Genomic DNA, 17,721 nt, shown 5'->3' with positions numbered 1-17,721 from the left:
AAATCGGTAATACATAGCGTGAAGAGCTTTTTTTAAAATCGATTCTGCGTCTTAAGAAAAGATTAATCGTCTGTATACCTCTATTGTACGGAAGTGGTAGACATTTTCTACGTAACAGGCGTAGTCTCTCACTATCCATCTATTTATCCAGATCTGTTTCAATATTGAATTCTCATAGTTTGAAAGTCTACCATAGTTTCGCAACTGTGAAATAAAACTCATGTGTTATGTAATGTTCATATTTCTGCATCATAAAGTACAATATTACACACAAAACATTTTATGAGTATTTCCCCTAAGTCTTTATTCAAAGACCTACAAAATATACTTTTATTTATTCTAATGCTTATTTCCACTTCTTATTCTTGTTTTCATTTCACGTTCGCACTTTTGTCTTCAGTAATACTATCGAAGTATTGAAAGTACTTACCTTTTCCCTCCTACTTCTATATTTGATAACGACTGCTTCATTCTAGTAATCATTGCTATTGTCTTTCTAACGTTTATTCTCATCCCATATCATCCCACGTTTTTTCCGCAGCCTTTTCTCAAGTTTCCTAAAATCATAATAATTTTCTTCAGATTTTGCAGTGAAATTCATATCCGGTAGTGCCAAGTACAGGACCCGAAATGAAGAAAGAAAGAAAGCCTACATGCTTTTTAGTTACTTGAATAATTAGTTTTTAATCACTCGTTAATAGTCAATATTTAAGTTTATCGTTTTGTAAATGAAGTATCAGTTTGAATCCAATTACCACATGAATGTGTCACACATATAGGTCCTACTTTTGTGGTGGTATTATTTTATTCATGCCACAAATGCGCATATGGTAATCACACCAGACTTACTAGGGGCCGCGATGGCTCAGTGGTAGAGCGTTCACCTGTGGTGCATAGAGTCCTTGGTTTGATCTCTGCTCGCGCCAAGTGAACTTTGTGGGGGATAGACGCCACGTGCTTGAGTTTTCTCAGGATTCTCCTGTTTCCTCTCACTTCCTTCGTTCCACCATTTCATTCATCACTCATCATCACCATCTCCTTTAGTCTAACCGGCATAAGCGTGAGACGTAAAACTTAAAAGATTTCTTTATCAGATTTACTAACTGAATTGAGAGCTGCTCAGTGAGATCTGCCAGTTAAAGCTGCACTGCTACAGAGCAGTAACTGATTGAACTCCAAACCAAGAATGTCGAAAAGCGAAACAGTGATACTTCGCGGGTGATAAAGATCCACGATCCCCAAATATTCCCCTCCCCCCCAAGAGCTGCCTGCTAGTAGTAAGACACGGCTTACTCGCTCATGTTAGAAAACTGTTCAGAAGATCGACTCGTTTGCAAAGGCATATCGATGTCAGTTCTTCCATAATGAGGATACCCTCTTCGGCATGCCTTAAAAATTTTAAATGTCATGCTAGTAGGCAAAATGTGCGTCCTTTACAACCTCGATACAGCATATAAAAATAGGTTTTAACTTACACTACACTCCAATCTATACATCCTATCGAAATACGGAATAAGATCTTACGCAGAACAGCTTCACTATTTTTTTCTATGTTTCAACAAATCAGTGGTATTGAAATGAAATCTTTTAAGTTTTGCGTCTGCCGGCTAAGCTAAAGGAGACAATAATGATGAGAAATGAATGAAATAGTGGAATGAAGGAAGTAGGAGGAAACGGGAGAATCTCGAGGAAACCCATGCACACAGTGCTTGTCCATAATAAAGGCAGTGGTATTTTTTAAATACATAATAATTTCACAAAGAAATTTTAGTGTTATTTTCAAATCTCCTCAATATTTTGAAAAACACGAAAAAAAAAAAAAAATGGGTGGGAGTTGTTCGTATCTGTAATCCATACACAAACATCTGTAGCATTGCCACACACAGTTACATATTCAAAATACTTACAAAGTGGAAAACCATCAAACGTAATGCGCCTGAAAATAAATATATTCTAGTTATTTAGCTACGTTCAAACCTGTTTCGTATCACCTGGCTATCGTAGAAATTATCAACTTCATGACAAAAGTGGCAATTACGGATGATAGAACTGAAACCAGGAAGCTGTTGGTGGTTTTCGCTGGTTTTCCTTCTTTTCTTCTTAGTTGAGTTTCTGTTGTTTGTGATTTCAAATCGTTTAGCTGATTCATGAGAGTATTGTAATGAAAATCAACTTGAAGTTTAGGAAGAGGAGTCAGTCTTTTCAGTATATGAACTAACGTAAGTCCATGGGGTTGTGTTGCTGTTTTAACTGGTTTTATTATTAATATTTTTTTATTCGCATTATATCGTCGTTTTGTTTTCGTCCTTGCCTTGATTTTTCGCTGAAAAATCATTCACAAGAACTATATAATAACTTAACGTAGTGCCATTTAAAAAAAATATATAACTTTATATTGGGTTAGCAATACTGTTAATTTGGTTTGGATTGCAGAGTATGTCAAACAATATTCCCCCTGTGAGATATTTGCATGATACGAAAGTTCAGTGTTTTGTATTCATTAGTTAAAAAGTTGTAATGGCGTATCAAGATATATACCTATGCAGGATAGACCTTTTATCTATCTATCTATCTATCTATCTATCTATCTATCTATCTATCTATCTATCTATCTATCTATCTATCTATATAAAATATACCCTGCAATACAACCAGATTAGCAATACTGCCAACCCAACATGAAGTTATATTTTTTCAAATGAGCATATTTCAACATTACATGTAGAACCACAAATGGTGGCAAAGAGACACCATATGTGGATACAATAATACATGAAGGGAACAGTGTATCAGACCCAAGGGAAAAAGCAGAAATATTTAATAATTTTTTTATAAATGTTGTCGCAAAAATTATGGATGATGATAAAGTAAATAAATGTAAACATAATGGCCACAAAGTAGTTACTGTAAATAATTTTAAACAAAGTTCAAATAAATGTGAAAAAAACAATCTTTCTACAGCCAGTATCAGAAGATGAAATAGCAAATATAATAAAAGCTCTCAAAAACAAAAATACAGCTGGAATTGATGAAATCTCAGATAATTTATTGAAAAGATGTTTCAATCAGGTGACAAAGCCACTTTGTCATTTAGCAAATATATCACTTACAAATGGCGAGTATCCAGAAAAGTTCAAAATTGCGAAAGTTAAGCCCTTGTTTAAAAAAGGTGAAAAGCAAAATATAAATAACTACAGACCAATATCTCTCCTACCTGTCGTTGGAAAAGTCTTGGAAAAAAATATGTATAACAGGGTAATTAATTTTTTATTGAAAGAAAATGTTATCTCAACAAAACAACATGGCTTCCTTAAAGGTCGATCTGCAAACACGGCAATATTTAATTTCATTGAGAAAGTAAGAAATATTGTAGATAAGAAAGAAAACTGTATAGGAATCTTTCTTGATTTGTCTAAAGCTTTCGATACAGTACAACACAGTTTACTTTTGAACAAACTGGAGAACTGTGGAATACGTGGAAAAGCAAGGGATTGGTTTGGTTCGTATTTAAAAAATCGTAGGCAGGTCGTAGAAATAATGCATAAGAATAATGACATAGTAGAAAGCTATTTATCAGATGAATTATATATAAAATACGGAATTCCACAAGGATCTATTCTAGGGCCATTGCTCTTCCTTTTATATATTAATGATTTTGAAAAAAGCATATCTTCGGCAGATGTCACCCTTTTCGCTGACGATACCACTCTGCTAGTGAGTGGAAAAAATGAAAAATTATTGGAACAGAATGCTAGGCAAACACTAAATGAAGTATCTCTTTGGATGAAGAACAATAATCTTTTTGTTAATGTTGAAAAATCCATTGCTATAAATTTTCATAACAAGTGCAGTAAACCAATATACCCTAACCTATATCTGAACCAAAATAAAATTAACTATACAACACACTGTTCGTTTTTAGGTCTTACTATAGATCATAACCTGACATGGGAATTTCATATAGAGTCAGTTATTAATAAATTAAATAGAATATGTTACGCACTAAGGATTATTAGAAAGAAGGTAAATTTAAAATTAGCTAAAACCTTGTACCATTCGTGTTTTAACTCTATCTTGCAATATGGTATCATGTTTGGGGGAAATTCAAGTCAGAGATTTAATGTTTTCAAAATTCAGAAGAAAGCCATAAAAATACTTTGTGATAAGAAGCCGAATTTTTCTTGTAGACATTTGTTTAAGGAGGTCAATATACTTCCTCTGGATAGTTTATATTTGTATCGTCTCTTTTTGTATTTGAAAGAACACTCATCGGCATTTGTAACAAATAAGGATGTACATAATCATAATACGCGAAATAAGAATGATTTTCATTTGTGTAATCACCGGTCAGCAATGTATCAAAAAAGTGTAAGTTATGGTGGTGTTAAGTTATACAACATGTTGCCTATTGATATAAAGTATGAAGAAAATATGAAAAGGTTCAGACAAAAGTTAAAATTATTTCTATTAGAAAATTCTTGTTATACGATTGAGGAGCACGTAAATATCATGACAAGGTACTATTACTTTATTTTACTCATGTAAATTTTTTTTGTACATATGACGCATGTTACATTTACTTGAGGACATTCCTCGTACTTGTAAGTTCATACAAAAGAAATAAATACAAATACAAATACACCTGTTGTGCAGTGTTGCAAACTAAGGAAGCTGCATTGTCACGTATATATAAAACTACCAAATTTTAGAGGGGTCTACAACAGTAATAACGCAAGTAATACGGACGGGATAATGCGAATCCAAATACCGTAATATCGAATACTGCGGACATTATATGATGAATTTCGATCGAGTAGAAACAAAGTTAAAAGGAGTTGAAAATTTGACTTTTTTCAAAGTATTTTTGTTTCGAACAAAGTGTTTACATAAGTGTAACATCTAATACTTAGATGGTTTTAATAGACACAGATCACAATGGCATTTACAGCAATCGTTCCGGATATGAAAAAATGGTAAAATTTTTGATATATCACTTAAGATAGCGTATTTCTGGAACCTTTTAAAAATAATTTTTGATTTACGTTGCTTCTATATTATTACAGCAATACTTTTTGGTAGATGTATTACAAGTTAACCGAATGACATAATTTTAAAGTGTTGCAAACTTTACTTATCTCCAGAACTGTTTGAGATGTCAAATTGCAGTAAATGGCATTGTGATCTTCATATCTGTTGAAAGCCATCAATTGAATTGGATGAGATACTTAGCTAAGTAGTTTTTCGAAATAAAAGCTTTTGAAAAACGTTTTCCGTCTATTGTTTCCTATTCATTTGAAATCCGTCATATTATGATCATAGTATTAGACTATTTTATACATGCATTGCCCCATCTGTCTCACTTACGTTATTACTACTATAGAGACCACCAAAATTGGATGTTTGTTATACTGTAGCGACCTTAGTTTGCAACACTGAATAATGAATGTTATATTGTTAAGTTTTTGTTTACCATGCAGATTTAAAATATGTAATAGTCTGACGTAGTGTTTTTCGAAAAAAAGTACAACTTTATACTTGGTTGGAAACACTGTTAACCTGGTGATATCACAGAATATGTGAAACAATGTCCTCTGGCGATATTTGCATCGTAGAAAATTTCAGCTTTATTTTGTCTGTTAGTACAAAAGTTATAAGTGCGTGTTAAGATAAATGGAGGGGTACAGTGAATCAGTGGTAGAGAGCTTAGCTGTGGTGCGTGGAGTCCCTAGTTCAATCCCCAACAAAGTAAGTTTATGGTGGACAACATAGTGTCCGTGAGTTTTCTCGGGTTTCCATTCTCCTTCCACTAATTCTTCCATCATCATTCACTTGCCATAATCATCGTCTCGCTTAGACTAAAGGGCATCATTGTGGGACGTTAAAGTGAAAGAATTTTTCAAAACAAATGGTCCATCCTATATATATATATATATATATATATGTATGTATGTATCGTACGAATTAAACCCAACTCATTCGATCTGGATCAAACTGGGCATGATGGTAGAGTTTGACTTGCTATATAAGCTAGTGAGATATTATCATATGGAGATCTTTGATTCCTAAGTTACATATAAAATAAATGAAGGATTTTGTTACGGCTGTGTATAACTTTTCAACTAATTATCCTAATATAAAACAATACTAACCTGTGATGATCAATATTTTTCTTTAAATGCTTATCGATATTTCGTGTAAAAACATACAGGGAATCAAGAGAGGAAAAAAAATTCAAGACTTTCAAAACATCTACAAAAATCAAAACATGTAGTCCTGCATATCGAAATTTGACATCGTGCCACCTCTTAAATTGAAAGAAATATTTTTGAGGGTTTCTACGTCAGAGCCAAGAACCCGGGTCTTAATACGGAAATGGAAATCTTAACAAGTACTGGGATGATATTATCAACATTTTATGGACAAAAATTACATCAAATACATTAAAACAGGCTTTTATTATTATAGGAAATACATATTCTACATATAATGTTGATGTAAATTATTACAAAATTTTCTACAGATAAAATTGGTACAAAATGTTACAAATTTCACTATTAAAAGGACCAAAACAGGTTTAAGCAAAAATGAATTTTATTGTTCATATATTGTGAAAATGTGTACAAAAGGTGAATACAGAAATTTTTAAAAATTCCATCAAATTGTGTATATTTATTACTCTCCAAGATGATTTCGTGCTTAACTTCATACAATTTTCTACTAGTATAATGTGGACGAGGAAGAATCAATTTTATAACAAATTTTTAATAATGGCTAGAAGTTCGGTAAAGTTAACCCATAAATAGAGAGTGTTAATTTATATTGATTTAAACAAGTTATAAATAAACAGGAAGTAGAAATATTGTATATAAGGTACTTTGTATAGAGTTTCCGTTATTTGTTTTAATTACTGGAATACACAGATTCTTATAATTAATTCATTGCCACTGAAGTGTTGTAGCTGAGTTTGTGACTAGTCAAACATCGAACACAATTTAAGCTTAAATACCATCCCGAAGAAGGGCGATCGATAATTTGCCCGAAATATCGATGGAACATTTAAAGAAAAATATTGATAATCATAGGAACACATCCAGGAGTATATTTTTGTATTTGATACATGTTATTTACGTTCAATTAGTTATTAGGTTAGGATAGTGCATTAATTGTTCGACGATAAAGATCTCCCCATTTCTCAATATACTGCTGGAGGATAAGAAGTCTGACTACAATGGGAGAACTGACGAATAGCATATTTAATATTTTCGACATCAGAGTTTCTTCCAATCATTTCTTGCTGGGAGAGGGGGATATCGCAATTTCACATTTTGAACCCCTCTCCGATATGTTTTCTTAAAAAAAAAATAAATAAATAAATAAAATAAAAAAAACACTCCACATGTGTGTCATCATTCTCAACACATCAACACATTTCGTACTCGCTTCGCTGGTCTAATGACTAATGCACGTACACAAAGTTCCATTGCATTCCCGGATGAAGAGCATCAAACGCATTACAGTGCTTCAGATCTCACTTTATCGGCTTTTATAGTTTCGCTCTACAGCCTGCTGACAAATGGAAATTAATGAAAAAATCAGCATACCTCCAGAAACGCTTCCGTGACTTTATTTATTTATTATACAATTTTCTTCAGCATGCGGGAATCTACAGTACCCATTGCATAGGTTATTTTCTCCCGAAATAAAATATCAAATCCTCGATGTTCATACCTTAGTCCTAGGATGTAATTGAAGTCAAGTGATTCAGATCCATAGCTGGGAAATGTGTCATGTGATTTTACTGGAAATACAAAAGCGAGAAACATTGAAAATATCTTATTTTGAGACTATGTGAGCCCTGATGAAGTAAAATGTTAGTTTTGTGCACACTGATGTCATAGCTAGACTTATGATTTTGAAAATATGTCATAGATTCTGTTGATCAAGAGTTACGTAGCAAAGCAGAGACAGACAAGGTTTATTGTGTCGGCTGCAGCCTATAAATTTGTCAAATTTTCCAATCATGCATAATGATTAAAACGTTGGATTTGATTTTAGAGTGAAAACTTATCTTTCTCCTGACCAGAAGTCGTTGCAGTAATGACTCGTGACGACGTTTTTTGATAAGACCAGTCTGTTCATGTTAGAACTGTTCTAAAAGTAACTGTCATCTAAACAGTTAAGATAAGACAGGCGCGAAAGAACACATTTACCTTCCTGGAAAAAATGTAATGATGATTACCTTCTGGCAATTCCTCTCATAGTAACAGATAAGTGGAAAATATTTGAAACAGATAGAAAGTCTTTGGTGAAACCGACAAATAATAATAATAATAATAATAATAATAATAATAATAATAATAATAATAATAATAATAATAATAATAATAATAATATATTAATATTGTACATGATCTGCGGAACGAAACCGGGCATGAAGGTAAGACGTTGGCTTACTTAGCACGCATTTCAAATATTTTCCAGTGAAGACTTTTTGTTTCCGAGTTATGGGTTATCAAAATCGCGTTTGGAATTAGTTTTCGGAGAAAAAAGAATCACTAAGTGCAATTGTAATTATTCACAATAACGTCTGGTTATAGTAAAGATTTACTAAAACCAATTAATTTTTTTTTCGTATTTGAAAAATTTGTAATAAAATAATATAAAATTGTTGAATATTGTTAGTGTTTAACGAAAAATGCTCAAAGACGATATATATATATATATATATATATATATATATATATATATATATATATATATATATATATATATATATAATATTATACCAATCGATACATGTCATACATCTGATGAAAATTATGTATATATGCCTCATGCGCAGTTTTGGAGAAAATTGAGAAACTAGTTTTTCGAAACCAAAAATTTTACGTTGTACGAGAACCATGCCATTTATTGAGTATACTGGAATTTACCCCCATTAAGCTCTAAATTGGCTAGATGGAGAGAAAATCGAAGACGTTAAGGCGTTCCCCATTTAGGAAGTCTAATATCCTTGGACCGAAGAAGTGAAAAAGATGTAAGTTCCAGAATAGCTCAGGCTAAACAAGCATTCAATAGGAAAAGATTAGTGCTTACATCAAGAAACGTGTCGTTGGATGTTCGTAAACGATTTATTAAGACTTTGGTGTGGAGCGTGGCGCTTTACGAATCACAGACGTGGACATTGAGAAAAGCTGAAATATCCAAGCTGGAAACATTTGAAATGTGTTGTCGCAGAATGCTGTGCATATGGACCGAAAGGAAAAGAAATGAAGACGTACTAAAGGAAGCTAATGAAGGACGACAGATCATGAAGATAATAGGAAAAAGAAACAAACAGCATGCTTGGCCATCTTATTCGGCACTCCGATTGGATTACCATGTTGATAGAGGGAAAGGCAGAAGGAAAACCAGGAAGAGGAAGACCAAGAACAGAATATCTTAATGCAGTTACGAAGAAGAGACTTTATCAAAGCATAAAACAGCTCTCCCAAGGGAGAGAAAAGTTTTAAAATTTCCATGTTACACAGCAACCTATGGTTGTGAGAAAAAAGCAGCAGCTCTAAATTATGATAGTTGAAAACAGCAGTAAGTAGAGATAAAGCCCAAAATTATCATGAACTGTTAAACTTTAATTTCTGTTGACATAAAATATTGTCCAAGGATGAGACGTATTATTAGTGGATAGATGTCATCGAGCTAAACAACATTGTGTGCTTGAGGATAAAAATTCTCATGCATAAATTTCGAGAAAATCGAGAGGAAAGAATTTGAATGATGCTAAAAAAGTGTGTATATATACCGGAAAGTAAAATCGGAAAATTCCGGGATTTGGAAAGATCCCAGGTTTCGGAAAAGTTCCCGCAAGTTTCTAAATTCCGGAATTTTTCCAAAATCCGGAAAGTGAAATTTACGTTTGGCGGAATCCGAATTCCGAAAAATTTTGGCCATCACTAGTTTTAATGTTGGAATAGAGTATTTATTTATGTACTGTAGATGGAGAAACATACTTATAACTAGCAGAATGTATCTATTTTGTTCTTTGATTTTTCGTAAGAGTAAAGCACACCACTTGTAACCAATCATGGGAAGTCCTCCGAGTCCGGACTCCCCCCCCCAAAAAAAAAGGAACTTTATAACTAGAAATACATTTGCACGCTTTCTTAAATAAAACTACGTATATTTGTTAAGCAGAGAATTAATTGATGTGACATAAAAAATTGACCTTACATTTTATTTATCCCTTATAAAAGAAGCTAATTGTTTTCTTTTCTGAGCATATAAGTGGCAGTATTTATCAATTATTTATCTTCTTTCGGATGTAGAATAATATTGGTTCAGTACTACATAGATGCAATACTCGTAGTTTGAGAACATTTCCCTAATTTAGGGACATTTCATAGGTAAATGTAGTAAAAAGGGAATTTTTCAGTAAAACGTGAAAAATCCAGGGAAATTCTCACGCAGACAGATTGACCAATATAAATGCTTAAATTTTTGTTTGTTCTTCAGAAATAAGGCAAAACAATAACAATAGTTTATGCATGTTTCGCGTGCGCGTTTTTGTGTGTGTGTGTGTGTGTGTGTGTGTGTGTGTGTGTGTGTGTGTGTGTGTGTGTGTGTGTGTGTGTGTGTGTGTGTGTGTGTGTGTGTGTGTGTGTGTGTGTGTGTGTGTGTGTGTGTGTGTGTGTGTGTGTGTGTGTGTGTGTGTGTGTGTGTTTGTGTTTGTTTTTCAAAGTATCAAAATTCGCACCAGTTGTTGGCTGGGTTTATTTGTGTATATTTTTTTGCTTAAAGTAGAGATGCAAAAAAGCCGGCTTTTTTGAATCTATGGTTTTTTTCACATAAAAAGCCGGCTTTTTTGGGAAAAAAACGAGAATTTTGGAAATTTTGGCTTTTTTCAACTTCATGATTTTTCTATCTAAATAGCTTTCTTATAGTATATTCTATAGTTAGATAAGAATTCCATGACCTGAATGTGATATTTTGCTCTGAAATTCACCATCAAGATGGATGGAGCACATGTTTTACGAATTAAAGCTAACATTAAGAATGTAGTATTTGAGGGTAATTTAAGAGGCTATTTAACTTTATTTTAACTTTTGAGTTATCGACATCTTTTTTCTTCTCTAGTTTGTCATCCGTGTTTCATTTCTAAGAGCTCTAAGTACTCTAGCTTCTAGCGCAAAAGTTAAACTTGCCCGTTTTTCTATTTATCCGTCAAAGCGTATGTTTTTCAATATATCCGTCAAATCGTACTTCCACATTTCTGTTATACTGTAGCTGTGAAGTGATTTAGCAATAATTTTCCGGACACAACCTTCAATACCAATTTATACAAATAATCAGTAGCTGATTTAGAAAAGTACTTTAGGAGGGTTTTTTCAAATTGTTTCGTTTCCTAAAAAGTCCTAATTTTATTTGGGAAGTGCTTGAAGTTTATGAGTAAAGGCATAACTAATATTTCGTTTCGTTTATATGTTTAGCAATAATCTTCCGGATACAAATTTAAAAATCATTTTATACTGAGAATCAGTGGCGGATTTAGAAAAGTATTTTGGGAAGGGTTTCTTACTAATGTTTAGTTTTTTTAAGCATTCGTAATTTTTATTTGACGGGAGCTTAAAGTTTATGAGTAAAGGCATAAATAATAGATATTTCGTTTGTTGCAGACATTCCTTAACTTTGGGGAACGGGCTTCAGTCCGAAAGACCGCCCCACTAACCTTCGCAAAACCGTCACTGCTGGTAATTAGTAATAATAACGATTTAAAAACAATAAAAAAGGAAGTCGCCCAACTCACAGTACACGCACTATTTCTACATTCACAGATGGAATGAAGAAAAGCTTTGTCAGAATGGTCGAATGCTGGTTGAATCCCGGACTTCCCGATAGAAGCGCAAAAGCTAATCACGTTTGTTGTCGAGTCATGTTTGTTGTGCAGTTGTATTTAGCTTAACTTAAATATATTCCGTAGTCTTTTTTTTTTTTGGGGGGGGGGGGGAGTTCCGTAATGATATGTTGAATCCCTCTTGTTAAAAATTCAGTAAACTTGAGGATTGGGTAAACTGTGATGGTGGTTCTATAAAACTTAACTGTAGAATTTCAAGAATATACAGAACCAAAAGCTCTAGATGTGCAGTCTGTAAGTGTATCATATAAATCTAAGTATTTCTCTTATGTTTTATTTTAATTTTATTTTGTTTCAATTATCAGTCGAACCACAATCCTTCTTTCATGCGTAACCCAAGTAGCGGTTCGGATGCCAGTTTAAGCGAAAGTCTTCTCATTGATAACCTCGGTATTTCGTAAGGGTGTTAAGCCTAAATATACGAAACAAACCAAATTGTATATTTCTACATGCCTAAATGCGTGTTGTTTTATAAAGAAGCAAATATTGCTTAAATATATTCATAGAAATTGGCAAAATTTATCGATTGTCTACGTAGCTTCCAACATTAGCTTGAATTGGACTTTCAATGATATCTACGTACCGGTACTAAATTTGTAATTTAATACCTCAGTTTTAGCGCACTGATTATGGTACGTTGACCTTTAAATTTTACATGCAAAGCAATAACAGGATAATCTAGTTATTGTCTTACATTTCAAGTAATGACGGGATTTTCCCAATGGCTAGGGCGGGAGATTCTCATCTTAAGAAATTTACTGACCGCACTTCTTTAAGCTTATGGGAGTTCTTCCGGCATAGCCCCGCTGTTGCATAATAACATCAAGGCGAAACAAACTTAGGCTATTTCTGTGAATATGTAATATAAATACATAAAGCAAAAAATCTAAGTCAAAAAAGCCTGGTTTAAACCAAAAAAGCCTGGTTTAAACCAAAAAAGCCTGGTTTAAACATCCCCCAAAAAACGGGTTTTTGGCATTTTCAAAAACAACCACGGTTCTTGCCAATTCTGCTTACTTTTGTATATAGGAGGTTAAAAAATTCTTATTATATACATTGGTTAATCCTGTGGAATTCATAATGTAAATATGTTGAAGAAAAATTGTTTGAAATATTTTTTCGAAATTCATAGTTTACTTTCGATGTTTTATATTATTATCAGCAGCAACCACTAATTAAATGATTTTTTGTGTTATAGAGAAGCGATACAAAGTCTGTTTTATCAATTTAAAGCATTATTTTGAAAAAACCCAAAATTTCCGAAGCAAAAAAGCAAAGCAGAAAAAACCGAGTTTTTTTCCAAAAAAGCCGGTTTTTTTCCGAGCCCTTGCATCTCTAGCTTAAAGTGAAGGAAGAAATAAAAAATACAACCAAAGGCAAATAAATAGAACAAACGTGGTTGGCACTTACTTTAATATAGCTAAATTAATCTTATCATATAACTTCCGTCATAGGAATGGGACTCTCAACAAAATAGGGAAAATTTTATAAAGAAAAGGGAAATTTTGTGTCAGTCAAAGGACATTTTCTTAACCTACAAACACTGCATAGATGTGGTGTCTTGTAGCGTTTACTCCCCCTTCCCCCAAAAAACTCCTCCCCCCAACAAAAGAGGGGCCTGTAACCAATCAATTGTATCATCATCGGATAGATATATTGAATATGTGTATCTGTATTGTAACATTTAGTAGAAAATATTCTTTGTTTTATTGCTATCCATGAAAATAGTTCTACTCTATGTTTAACTTTTCTCTCTCTCCTGATGCGACTGTCTTCGAATTCTTGCTGGCTGTTAACAATCAAATGTTCATAATGTAATTGTGGAAATTAATGAATCCTCGATTTCTATTCGAATACCGTATTCGAGTATTGATCTAAGTCATCAGCGGGAACGGGTACAAAAAAAAGACTGAACAGTAGTTCAAAAGTTATTGCAGTGGTAAATATTACGACATAGTCAATGCCTAAAATCGAGATTACCACTTGCAAAAGAAAATCATAAATATGCATGAACTAGGAAAAGGAAATTATTGTAATTTCTGTGTCCGTTATTACGTTACTCTCGTTTCTATGCCAATTAATGTTAGTTTTAAAAAATTGTGGTTTAAGAATTACTTATAATTTTATTATATATCCATACGATGTGTATTTTCATCTTTCTAGTGTCATGAAGGAAACCTTTATGGGTGTATATTTAACTGTGAATTTTATAATAGTAGGGTGGTTTCCACATAGCATCAATTTTCATGTAAAAAAAAAAAATAAATAAATAAAAATAAAATAAAAAGTTTTTCTCGGAAATTACGCGTGCGGATGTACTCTTAAGCATGCATTTTACTTAGCTCGATCACATCTATATACGAGGTCTGTTCAAAAAATATCATATCTTAATTGTTTTGGCGTAAGTAAAAGGTAGTTACGGAGGCATGGTTTGATGCCCGTACACATAACCTAATGCACATTTTTTAAAAACAAGACTGCAGAAACAGTCGGTCACTGCCAGACCGCTGATGAGTGAGGAGGTGTGATTGGCGTCGGAATTTCGTTTCTGACACTATTGAAACGCTTGAACAATGCCACTGGATTAAATTTTGTGTCAAGCTTGGAGAATCTCAAGTGAAAACGATCTGCTTGATTTGATATGCCTTCGGGGACAAAGCATTTGATATAAATTTTCGTGGCCAAATACAACACATCTGTCCTTCGTCAGGATCCTTAATCTTCCAACATAGCTCCGTGGGCTTCTCTGGCTTTTCTCCAAGTTGAAAATACCCCTGAAAGTAACTAGATCTTATAGTGCTTGTATACGATCCAAGAAAGCTTGAACAAGAGTCTTGTTCAAGACCATTCAAGACTATATGATGAAAAAGACGTCAGCACTGACGTCATTTTTGTCTTGAATTCAATAGTTTCGTTCAAGAAATTTCGTTTCAGTCCTGTTCTAAACAATCCAATTCAAGAACGTTCAATAGGCAATCAGCGCTTGAGTTTAGTGCAGGAAAATACGAAAAAACTATGATATAAATATCTTTTCATTACTTTCTTCCATAATTATCTGGTGTTCAAAGTGTGCTTATAATAATAAACGAAGTCTAATATCTGCGCTGGAAGATATTGTTAGTATTGTTGTTGATAATATACACGATTTATGTAGTTACACTGCTTGCATGCCCATAATAATTGTTAATTTTTGTGGCAATAATATGTGTTAATTTGAGAATTTAATATACAGGGTTATTCAAAAAGAAAGAACAGATTTCAAACATTTATTTCTTCCAAACTACAAAAGATAGACACATGATTCGAACCTTACTTGATTAAGAAAAGTTTATAATTTAAACAGCCCGGATAGAAGTTCCAATCACGGCCGCATTGGCGCTGTTGTTTGTAGTAAAATGGCGGTGTCACCACAGGAGAAGTCTTTTTGTGTGCTACAATTGGCAAAACTTGAGTCCATTGTTGCAGTTCAGCGAACATTTCGCTGTCAATTTAATAAACAACCGCCACATCATAAGGAAATTTACGAGTGGCATCGAACATTCGTAGAAGATTGTTGCATCTGTAAAGGGAAAAGCACGGGACGTCCACGCACATCGAACGAGAATGTCGAGCGTATTCGTACACTTTGCGAAAGGAGCCCAAAGAAATCCACATCACGAACAAGCAAAGAACTTAACACTCCTCAACCAACGGTATGGCGAGTTCTGAAACATCGTCTGCACATGAAGCCATACAAACTGCAGTTATTGCAAGCATTGCATCCTGACGACCACAACAAAAGATACGAATTTTGCATTAGCATGTTAGATGATATGGAAGAAGATAATTTTGCTCAACGATTAATTTTTTTCCGATAAATCCACTTTTCATCTTTCTGGTAAAGTTAATCGCCATAACGTTAGAATTTGGGCAAGTGAAAATCCTGAGGCAGGTATTCAACATGAAAGATTCACCAAAGATGAATGTCTTCTGTGCGATATCTGTAACCAAAGTTTATGGGCCTTTCTGCTTCATGGAGAAAACTGTGACAGGATTAACCTATCTAGACATGCTTCAAAACTGGTTATTTCCCCAACTTGAAGATGATTAGATGACTTCATCTTCATGCAAGATGGTGCCCCGCCTCATTTCTCTAACCACGTTCGACGTTACTTGAATGACACCTTTCCAGGACGTTGGATTGGAAGAGGAGGAGCAGAAGATCAATTTTATCGCCGATGGCTCCCTGGTCTCCAGATCTCACTCCGTGTGATTTTTATTTATGGGGTTACATAAAAGACCGTGTTTTTATCCCTCCTATGCCTGACACTCTTGAAGGTCTACGACATCGAATTTTGACTGTGAATTCGATAACTAGAGACCAGCTGATTCGTGTGTGGCAAGAAATGAGCCACCGTTTTGACATTTGTCGTGTAACAACGGTGCTCATATTGAATGCACTCCATAATTACTAACAATAAATTGTAAACTTTCCTTAATCAAGTAACGTTCGAATCATGTTTCTGTCTTTTGTAGTTTGGAAGAAATAAATGTTTGAAATCTGTTCTTTTTGAATAACCCTGTACAAGAATATCGGGTGAAAATTAAGAAAGAAGAGTCCATCAAATAAAAAACATATATCTGATTTTTCTTAAAGGCATTAACCTCAAGAAACTGATGCCACATATACAAAAGGGGATAGAGAAATTCCAAAAGGCAATTGATATGGCGACAAAAGCAACTGCTATTATAGAAACATTTTTGGAAATGCTAAATGATGGCTGTTTCTAAATCAACCAAAATAAACCACTCTCTCACTATAGCCACGTGGCACGCCGATGGACTTAAACATCAGAAATCTCTGCTGGTACACTTCCTCACAGATCATCAAGTAGACATATGCCTTATCCAAGAAACACACTTTACAAATAAAGTCAAGGAGTGGGGAATTCCAAACTACGACACACAAAGGCTGGACAGAGCAAATCAACGTAAAGGAGGATTACTCAAACTTGCTAAACGAGATATTCCCACACGACTACTACCTGTTCCGCCCTTAAAAACATTAGAAGCCCTAGCAATCGAGCTGCAGACTCCTGGAATTCCCCTCATCCTGGTTTCAGGGTATCGATAGCCCTTTACAATTGTAGAGCCAACTGACTTTGATACCATTGCCAATCTAGGTACAAAAGTCGTACTCGCAAAAGACCTAAATGCAAAACATGGAGAATGGAACTCCCTTGTTCAAAATGATTCCGAATAAGCACTACATGACTACTTGTTGAATTCAGAATTTAATATCAGTGCCCCAAAAGATCCAACACATTACCCCAAATTTGGAGGTGAACCAGACATTCTTGATGTTGTATTAACCAAGAACGTCCCACTACAAAGTCAATCGTATGTTATCTCAGCACTAGACTCAGATCACGACTCTGTTCTCTTTACACTGGCACACAAAACAACCATTCATAACATCTCTATTAAAAACTATCACACAAACTGGGATAAATTTAGACAAGAGCTAAACTCAATGATCAACCTTACAGACCGCCCGAAAACCATAGAAGAAATTGATCAAGCTGTGACTCATATTACATACGCACTGAAACAGGCAGAGCGAATTAGCACAATCACCTCACAAACCTCAAGACAAATGAAACCGACTGATAGCAACATCTTAAAAATCTATATTCACTTGAAACGTTGGGCACGAAAGCGATGACAGTAGACATACCACCCGGCTTATAAAACGCTATGGAACAAACTCAGCGGCAAAATCAAACATCTAACCCAACTACAAATCATCAAACACTAGGAAATCCTCCTCC

At 34.0% G+C, this 17,721-nt stretch overlaps 1 protein-coding gene across 3 annotated transcripts in view; it reads left to right on the top strand.

Annotated features, from left to right (window-relative positions):
* The window catches only part of LOC145673433 (UDP-glucose 4-epimerase-like), a 124,994-nt gene that overhangs the window by 71,865 nt on the left and 35,408 nt on the right, over window positions 1-17,721 (top strand). Inside the window, exon 1 of one of the 3 annotated variants that reach the window (XM_081743134.1) lies at window positions 2,130-2,219. The exons of the other annotated variants lie outside the window; for them this stretch is intronic. The gene's annotated coding sequence lies outside the window, so the exon portion shown is untranslated. Of the gene's footprint in view, window positions 1-2,129; window positions 2,220-17,721 lie in introns of those variants that run through there. 3 annotated transcript variants of the gene reach the window in all.

Source organism: Thermobia domestica, chromosome 16 (assembly GCF_964235325.1).
Source record: "Thermobia domestica chromosome 16, izTheDome1.hap1.1, whole genome shotgun sequence".
Lineage (NCBI taxonomy): Eukaryota > Metazoa > Arthropoda > Insecta > Zygentoma > Lepismatidae > Thermobia > Thermobia domestica.
This window is presented reverse-complemented; position numbering and strand designations above follow the sequence as displayed.